Below are 8,568 nucleotides of genomic sequence, written 5' to 3'. Positions count from 1 at the left end.
CAGACACGTCTCCAAAGCCAAGGGTTAACTAAAGGCAAAAAAATGAACTACCGGGACTTCATCCAGATAGAAAGATTTTTGCACAGCATAGGGAACAGTCGACAAAACCAAGAGACAACTGGCAGGATGGAAGAAGGTACTTGCAAAAGACGCGTCAGATAAAGGGACAGTATCCACAATCTAGAGAGAGCTTCCCAAACTCAACACCCAAAGAATCATCTGATCAAGAAATAGGCAGAAGACATGGACAGACGTTTCTGCAAAGACGACATTCAAATGGCCAACAGACACATGAAAAAATGCTCCGGATCACTGGGCGTCAGGGAAACACAAAGCCAAACCACAAAGAGAGACCATTGCACAATGGTCAGAAAGGCTAATATGTATGCATGCACCAATCTATAGGACACCAGCATAAATATATACAAGATTTCTATTCTATGTTAAGTTCCCTAGATAGGGGAAGGCAGGGGAAGGCTCAGGGGCAGTGCCCCAGGGCGATGAGGGGCGGGGCCAGGGCCCCAAGGGCGGCAAGGACTCGCGCAGGGTGGGGGTGGGGGTCTCCGAGGGCCGACTCACCAAAGGGCTGCTCTGGGACTCCGGCACCGGTCCGGACCCGGGCTCCAGTGTGTGCCGTGGCCCAGTCCCGGGCCAGGACCCCCTGTGCCTGCTGTGTGGTGGCGGCAGGGGACGGGAGCACGCCGCCACCGAGAGAGCCGCCAGCCCAGAACCTCCTGTTGGGAGCCCAGGCCCCAGCCGGCGCAGTCGCAGCGGCGGGAGGGAACGGGCGCGTTCCCCGGCCAGGCTCTGGTTGGCCAGCTGCGGCTTCACCATGGCGACGGCAGGGGGCAGCGGGGCTCCGGCGGGGCAGCTGCAGAAGCGATTCCTAAACCGGTGCACTAGCGCCAGGCCCGGCTGACTCAGGCCTCTGCCGCCCCACACCTGGGCCACTCTGTGCAGAGCGGAGGACCCGCCCACCGGGCACCGGGCACCTCCACCGTCCGGCGCAACCCCACGCCTGGTCTAGGCGCACAGCCTCGGGAGGCCACAGAGGCACGGCGCAGGCGGCGGCCCGGCCCGGGAACCGCCAAACCAAGGTGCGGGCGGAGCTGTTCCTGCAGGGCTGACGGGGCAAGGAGGGGCAGGACCCTCTGGAGTCTCTGGAGGCTGGCAATACCCAAAGGCTCCGTGAGGCCCGTCGTCTGCGCTGGTGTAGACATCCCTGAAATGCACCACGGGTCCCCTCTCCTCGCTGGACGGATGCGTCTGACTGCACTTTCCACCTCAATGAAAGAGATGCTACTGCGTGGAAAGCTCATGCCGCCGCACTTTGTGTACTGCGACCCCACTTAGGGGGACGTCCAGGGCCAGGTGCATTTTCTGGCGGCAGGCACCTGGGTGCAGTCAGGCAGGAGCATGCACGAGGGGCCGCCCCAGGACAGCCAGCCAAGCAGGGGAAGGAGGGCAAGGGCCCAAGCCTGGTGTGGGGAGCTGCCGCGATGAGGGGCCCCAGGGTCTTGGCTGTTCGGAACTACCTGACCGGCCGCGGCTGCGGAGGCGGCTTGCGGGAGCGCGGGAGCGCGGGTGCGCGGGAGCGCGCGCGAGGTGGGGGGGGGGGCGCGGGAGCGCGCGCGAGGTGCTGCTTGGAAACAATGGCGGTTGGCTTTTGATTCTTAGCCTGGCGCACGCAGGGGTTCTGTGACACTTGGCGGGGTAGTCCGGCTGGACTGGACGCTTTCTCACCGCGGACCAGGGCAGTTGTATGACCGCCAGATGTTCTCCTGGGCTGGTGGGCTGGGCTGTGGCCTAGGCCATACCCTAGGGGCCGTGGACAGCAGCCACACCTCTTTGACCAGGGACATCTCTGATATTCACAGACATGTGCTGGGGAAAGGGACCTTCCCTGGGGACGCCATGGATGTGGCTGATGTCATCTCATCCCAGACACAGATCAATAGACGCCTCCCTGAGACAGAAACGCTGGAGGCTGAAGTGACTCACTGGAAGATGTTGTGCCCGTGTTCCACCCAGGGACCAAATACCATCGACCCAGAAACAGTGTGGAAACTGAAGAGCCACATCAGGGACCTACAGCAGAAGCAGATGCGGGAAATGGACAAACATCAGCTGGAAGTGGCCGTGTTGCAAAACACCCACCGGCAGAAGCTGGCCGACCTCACTGACCGGCACCGCAAACAACTGATGGACTACCAGCGACAGGTGCAAGACCTGCAAAACCGAGATGCTGCCGGGAACGTGAACCGTGACCTTCTGGAGGAGAGGGAAATGGATCTCAGAAGGCTGAAGCAGCAGCTTACACAAATGCAGCGGCTCAACGACAGTCTGAACAACCTTGCTTCCGACCTCCGAGCAGAAAAGGAGAAGTTGGTTCGTCAGCTCCAAGACGCAACCCATCAGCTGGAGGAATCCGTTCTGCGCAACAACGAGGATTCCCTAAAGAACAACATCGCCGTGAGGGCTTTAAAGATAGAGAAAGGACGGTTAGTGGCCAAACTGTGTCGGGCCGAAAAGAAGCTTTTCCAACACAAGACGGAACAAAGCCTCAGAGAATGGTCACCCGCAGACAATGGCCATTCCGTTAAACTCGGTCAGGAGAAAGACCTGGAGATACTACACCTCCAAGAGAGGATCGAGCAGATGGACGCCGAGCACCAGGAAACGAAGGAACTGCTGTCCTTTGCTTTGGAGGAGCAGAACCAACTGACAGAATGCCTCAGGGAGCAAGAGGAGTACATCAAGGAACTCCGAGAGAGGCCAGAGCTTCAGGAGGAACTCGGCCAGTCGACCGAAACCTTCAGAAGCCATGACGTCTTACCCGCATCCGTGGAGGACAAAGACGTGCGTCTCCCATCCACGACCGACCAACACCCTCCTGTGGACCAAGACCCGGAGCGCCTCACACAACAGAGTCGCGCTGTCCCTCTGGTTGACCCGAAAGTCCTAGAGGAGATTGAAGAACTCGAGTGTGAGGTCTTTCAGCTCAACAGGTTAAAAGATGATCTCGAGGAGGAGATACAAGAACAACAGAAGATCATTCACAACCAGCAGCAGGGGAAGAGAGCACTGCTTCAGTCCTTACAGGAGCAGAAGGAGAAGGTGGACCGTCTTCAACACCGGCAGGAGGAGATGAACACCGAACGCGCTCAGCTCCTCGCAGCCAAAGACGAGATGATTCGGAATCTGCAAGTCACGCTGGAAGAGCTGAGAGCCCAGGTGCCCGACAAAAGCCCGCACATTCCGAGAGAACCCTGTGAGGACGAGGAGGTGCGAGCAAGCCAGCCTCTCCCCAGAGAGAACGCAAGTGAAGAGCGTGATCCATCTCAAGCTGAAATTCAAAGGTTAGTCCAAGGGATCCAAGAACAGGACCCGGAGACGAAGCTTCTCACTGAAGAGAACGTCCGGCTGACCGCGCAAGTGGATCGGCTCTCCAGAGAGGAGATCGGGAAACTCACTCGGATCATCCAGCAAAAGGATGTGGAGATTCAGGGTCTTTCCAGCAGAATCTCGGAGGCTTCTCACAGCCAGAACAGGCACGTGGAACAGCTTCAGCAGCAGTTGCAAGAGTGTGCTTTGAAAAGCCAACAGATCTTGGCCATCCTGAACGAGAAGATGAGGGAGAAGAGCCATCTGGAAAGGGACTATCACGAAATGACCCATCGACTTGCTGCCAAGGAAGCGGACCTCCAGAGGGCGCAAGAGGAAAACCAAAAACTGTCCACCAGAGTGGAAAGCAGCGGCCAGGAGGTGTGTACAGAAAGGATTCGGGACTTGTCACACGTGATTCGAGAAAAAGACCTGGAGGTGGCTGCGTTGAGTCAGCTATGCCAGACCTTCCTGAGGATCCTGCAAACACCCAGCCCTGGTCATGGGGTTCGAGGAGGTCGAATCCATCAGTTCCAGCAGCTTCTCCAGGAACGGGACACGTTAACACAGCGAGTGAAGATCCTGGAGGAGTGGAAAGAGCAGGTGCTGACCACCGTCCAAAATCTGAAGCGGGAGTCCCCCCAGCTTCAGACACATCTGCGACAACTGCAGGCGTGGGCGTGCCCCAACAGCGAGAACGTTCTGAAACCGCAGGCAGCCTCTCTGGACCAGATCCCAACTTACCAGGGACATGAAATAAACTTCCACGAGCTAGAGAAGGAACTGGCCCAACTGCAGCTCCGCATCGGGGAGCTCTGCAATGCCAAGGACCTCCTTTTAGGGAACCTTGGTGTGATTTTCCTCCAGACCTCCAGCGACTCCCGGAAGGCCGTGAAATCTGACCCCGTGAGTGAGGCCTCTCAGGTGATCGGAGAGGAGGTAGAAGAGCTCCGAAAACCAGGGCGAGGAAAAGAGACAAGGATCCGAACCCTCCGGGAAGATCAGCAGAGATGGATTGCTTCGGGGGCTGCCACGGGGGAAGGAGAAGGCAAAGCACGGGAACACAGCGATGCCGATTCCCACACGGAACGGCCGACGGAGAAACCGGCCCTTCTGCGAAACTGCCTTCGGGCTCAGGAGCTCCGAACCCAAGCGAAAAGTGAGGAGCTGCTTTCCTTACAGGAGAAGCTCTGTGGCCAGCTGAGTGAGAACGAGCTGCTGAGGCAGGCGGTCACCAATCTGAAGGAGAGGGTGGCAGACTTCGAAATGGACGTGTGTCGCCTGAGAGAGGAAAACGCCAAGATCGTGGAACGATCTAGAGAACAGGACATGGAGAATCGGGCGTTGCAAGAGACCAATCGGCTGCTGTCAGTGACGCAGAGAGAGGAGGCATCCCAGCATGCTGCGATGAGAGAGAAGGCCCTGGCCTTGGAGCAACTGCTGCGAGAGAAAGAGGAGGGCGAGACCGGGGAACTGAACCGGCTCGCCGCCGCCGTTCGGTCCACGCAGGAAAAGGCAGCTGCGTGTCAGCGGGAGAGAGATGACGTCGTGTTGGCACTGACACAGAAAGAAACGGAAGCCCGCGCCCTCCAGAAGGAGGTTCACCAGCTACGAGAGAGAGAGCTGCGCCTCACCCAGGAGCTGGAGAGAGGGCGGCAGCTCGCTGCAGAAGCCCAAGATTCTCGTCGCCGGGAAGCTTTGGCCTCGGAGGACCGAGTGGCTCAGCTGAGAGAGGAAGTGACGGTCTTGCAGGGAAAACTCGTTTGGTCTTCCGCTGCCATGCAAAAGGCCAGCCACGGAGCCAGGCTGCAGGTAGAGTCGCTGCGGGAGCAGCTGCACGTGGTCACCCAGCAGAAGGAGGAAGCTGTGCTCCGGCTTGCCGCCTCCCAGGAAGAGGGAAGGCGCTGTGATCAGACCCTAGCGAGCCTGAAGCTGGAACTGGCCGAATGGATGGAAAAGGCAGACGCCCTAGAAGGAAACCTGAAGTCCTTACAGGGACGTTTGCATCAAACCAATGCCGACTTGGAGGAGAAGGAGGACCGACTCCAAGAGTTCAAGAAACAGAACGAGGTCCAGCAGGAAATCCTGGAGGACACACAGAGGAGACTGATGACCTTAGTCAGTCAGTCCGAAGGAATGGCGGACAAAGCCCTCCTAAGGAGACTCTTCGTGGGAGCTCTCCAGGCAGCGGATGCGGAACGGCAGGAAGCGTTGAGCTTGATGGCAAGCACGCTGGGGATCCGAGAAGACCAGCTGCGGCAGCTGCGCAGCCGGGAGCCCGCGGGTGTGCCCAGCGGGGGGACTGGGGGGCCTGGATCCAGAAGCGCCCCCAACACCCCTGCGAAACCAAATCACCAAGCTGTGGCCCAGCGTTCCTTTTCAGACCTTTTTGTCCAGTTTCTAGAAGCGGAATCTCATTCAGCTTTTCCACCGCCAAAACCCTCTGCTCGTGTCGTGAAGCCCCCAGATTCAGGAGGAAGGGGAAAGCCGCCTAAGAAACAAGGCCCATCACGACGGAACGCTACCCTGGCATCCACACCCGGAAAAAAGGACGTCAAGCCCCGCACCACAGCTGTGTCTCTTATTAATCCACCTGGACCGCAAATGGATGGATCGGAGCACCTTCTTCTAAATGCTGTCACTGACGCTTTACCCGTGTACACGCCGCATATACTATCACCTGCCCAGAAGGTTGGAAAGGCGGCCAAAGACCTCTCAAAGAAATAGACGATTGTGAGCCAGAGTGACACCACGCTTTGAACATCCCAAGTCACTCTGCGTGTCTACCTTATCTCCTAATGTTCTTTTTCAAAATGCCAAATGTTTCACGGTTTTGCTTTCAGCTGAAGAAACATCTTTCTTTTATGACTTAACAAAAAAGGGGTCTCTCAATGACTGCAGAAGTATTCGCCAAAGTGAAAACACCGGTGACTTCCTTTTTATGTTTTAAGATCTTATTGATCTTTTCGACAGAAATTGAGGGCACACGTACAGGGGGAGCACCAGAGGGAGAGACAGAAGCAGGCTCTCCCCGGAGCAGGGATCCTGACCTGTGACCTGATCCTAGGACCCCCGGATCATGACATGAGCCAAAGACAGTTAACAGACTGAGCCACCCAGATGCCACAGCAGTGGTGACGTTCGTAGGACAGTCGACACTGATGGCCTTGGAAGCTGTGGTCTGTAATGCTGGAAGGTTTACACAAGGGCCAAGCGTCTACGGATACCTTATGCAGAGAACACATCAACTTGTTTCAGTGTTCCAAATGTATCAGATACACGACCACACAATCCTTGTATGGGAAACCAGGTGACTAGCACAAAAGTACACGATGAAGAGGACGTTTAAAAAAAAAAAAAAAAAAAAAAAAGTTTGCTTTTCCCAGGTAAGTCTCATTTCTCTTAATTTTTTATCTTCTAATTTTTAAAAATCATTTCCTTTTCTGTTGTCTGCAAAAGCACGCTATGGCTAACCTGATTTCTCTCGGGCCTTATGTAGGTTGGCCTGCTTAGGAGTATACTACTTATTCTCTGACTTGCTTCCCACCCCCAACCCCGCCAAATCACTCTGCCTTAGAGACCATTTTTGAAATGGGAATGAATTCCATCTTATTCTTAAATGGAAAACCCAGCGGCTTACGGTTCTGCCCTAAGTTCTAGAAGTAGCTCCTCTTGATCATCCTTTAAGCGGTTTGTAACTGGAAGGTCCATGGTCGACTCCCTTGTTCATTTCTTCAGAAGCCCCTTCAAATCTTCATTTGCTGGATCATGGCGCAGGCTGTCAGGGAACTGGAGCTTACTTGGGAAGAAACTGTGCCTGGTCCCCGTGCTAAGGAGGGCTTGTTGGCCAGGGGATCCGATCTGGGGGAGCAGAGTGGGAAGGGAACTTGGGGTGAGGCCATCCGAGGCCCTCCAAAGTTACCGGATGCCAAGACAACACTTCCTATTGAACCTTCACCTCAGGCTTTCCATCAGAACGGACTCTGATATATGGACATCCATTTCCTGCTGAGACTCTTAAGGCGTAGGACAGGTGCTTCTCTAGGATGTGAAGCTGTCATGTGACCAGGAGGGAGACGTGGTCATCAAATCCAAAATGTAGTAACTTCCATTGATGTTCACGCAGTTGATCCCAAGGGAATCGCTGGGTGGCCAAGGGGTAGAAGGAAGAGCGGACGTCCTCCGGCACCATGGAATCTGGCAATGCACTGTGGACAGAAGCCCCCACCTCCACCTGCAGGTAGGATATGCAGACTTGGGCTTCAGCCTGGAGCGGGAAGGCCTTGGGAACTATATTCAGCTGGTGGTGGTGGTGGTGGGGGGGGGGGGGGTCCCATGACCCAGAGAAGAATGGACAGCTGGAGAGGAAGGCTCAGAGTCTGTGAGAGATGCTGTTTCCAGGAGAGCCCAGTGCATGGCCAGCAACTGCTGCTCTCATGGTCTCTCACCAGGGCCGAGGAGGGCCGTTTCTTGCATTGGGAGCCCATGGACGATTGACAGATAGCATGGACAGAGAGTCCAGGGACTCCAGGAAGCAGGAGAGGAGGCTGCTACAGCCTTTTGACCTGGGCACGAACAGCTGGTTTTTTCCTCAAGCTTTTTGTTTTTGTAGTTGAGAGAGCGCCCTGGCTGGAAAAGGGGGTGAAAGGGAGAGGGAGAAGCGGGCTCCCCGCCGAGCAGGGCAGGGAACCCCCTGCCAGGCTCCATCTCAGGATCCCGAGATCAGGACCTGAGACAAAGGCAGACGCTTCACCAACTGAGCCACCCAGTCACCCCCAACAGGTCAATTTTGCTTGCACAGATCCGAGAGCCTTCTGTTGAGGGGAGACCCTCCCCCCTCTGCGTGGGCTCGTTAACAAGGAACAGCTGAAATGGGTTTCTGTAAAACCGATAAACAAGGAATATGTTGCCTCCAGTACCCAAAAAGTACGGAAAGATGTTGGACTTGTATGTCCTTTTTTCTTTGTAAGGATTTTACTTAGGGACTTGACAGATCACGAGAGAGAGAAAGACACACAGACAGAGAGGACAAAGGGCTGGTAGGGGCAGAGGGAGAGGGAGAAGCAGGCTTCCTGCTGACCAGGGAGCCTGATGCAAGGCTTGTTGCCAGGACCCTGAGATCAGGATCTGGGCCCAAGGCAGACCCTTGACTGACAGACAGAGCCACCCCTGCAGGTCCTTAAC

At 56.0% G+C, this 8,568-nt stretch overlaps 1 pseudogene across 1 annotated transcript; it reads left to right on the top strand.

Annotated features, from left to right (window-relative positions):
• The first annotated feature begins 1,499 nt into the window (after window positions 1-1,499).
• LOC309854250 (thyroid receptor-interacting protein 11 pseudogene) lies at window positions 1,500-6,111 on the top strand (annotated as a pseudogene). Its single transcript has 2 exons — window positions 1,500-1,605; window positions 2,060-6,111. The product of its transcript is annotated as a thyroid receptor-interacting protein 11 pseudogene (transcript).
• Window positions 6,112-8,568: the final 2,457 nt, after the last annotated feature.

This window comes from Mustela nivalis (assembly GCF_964662115.1).
Source record: "Mustela nivalis genome assembly, chromosome: 19".
Taxonomy (NCBI): domain Eukaryota; kingdom Metazoa; phylum Chordata; class Mammalia; order Carnivora; family Mustelidae; genus Mustela; species Mustela nivalis.
Note: the sequence above shows the minus strand (reverse complement) of the source record. Positions and strands in the feature narration are given on the sequence as shown.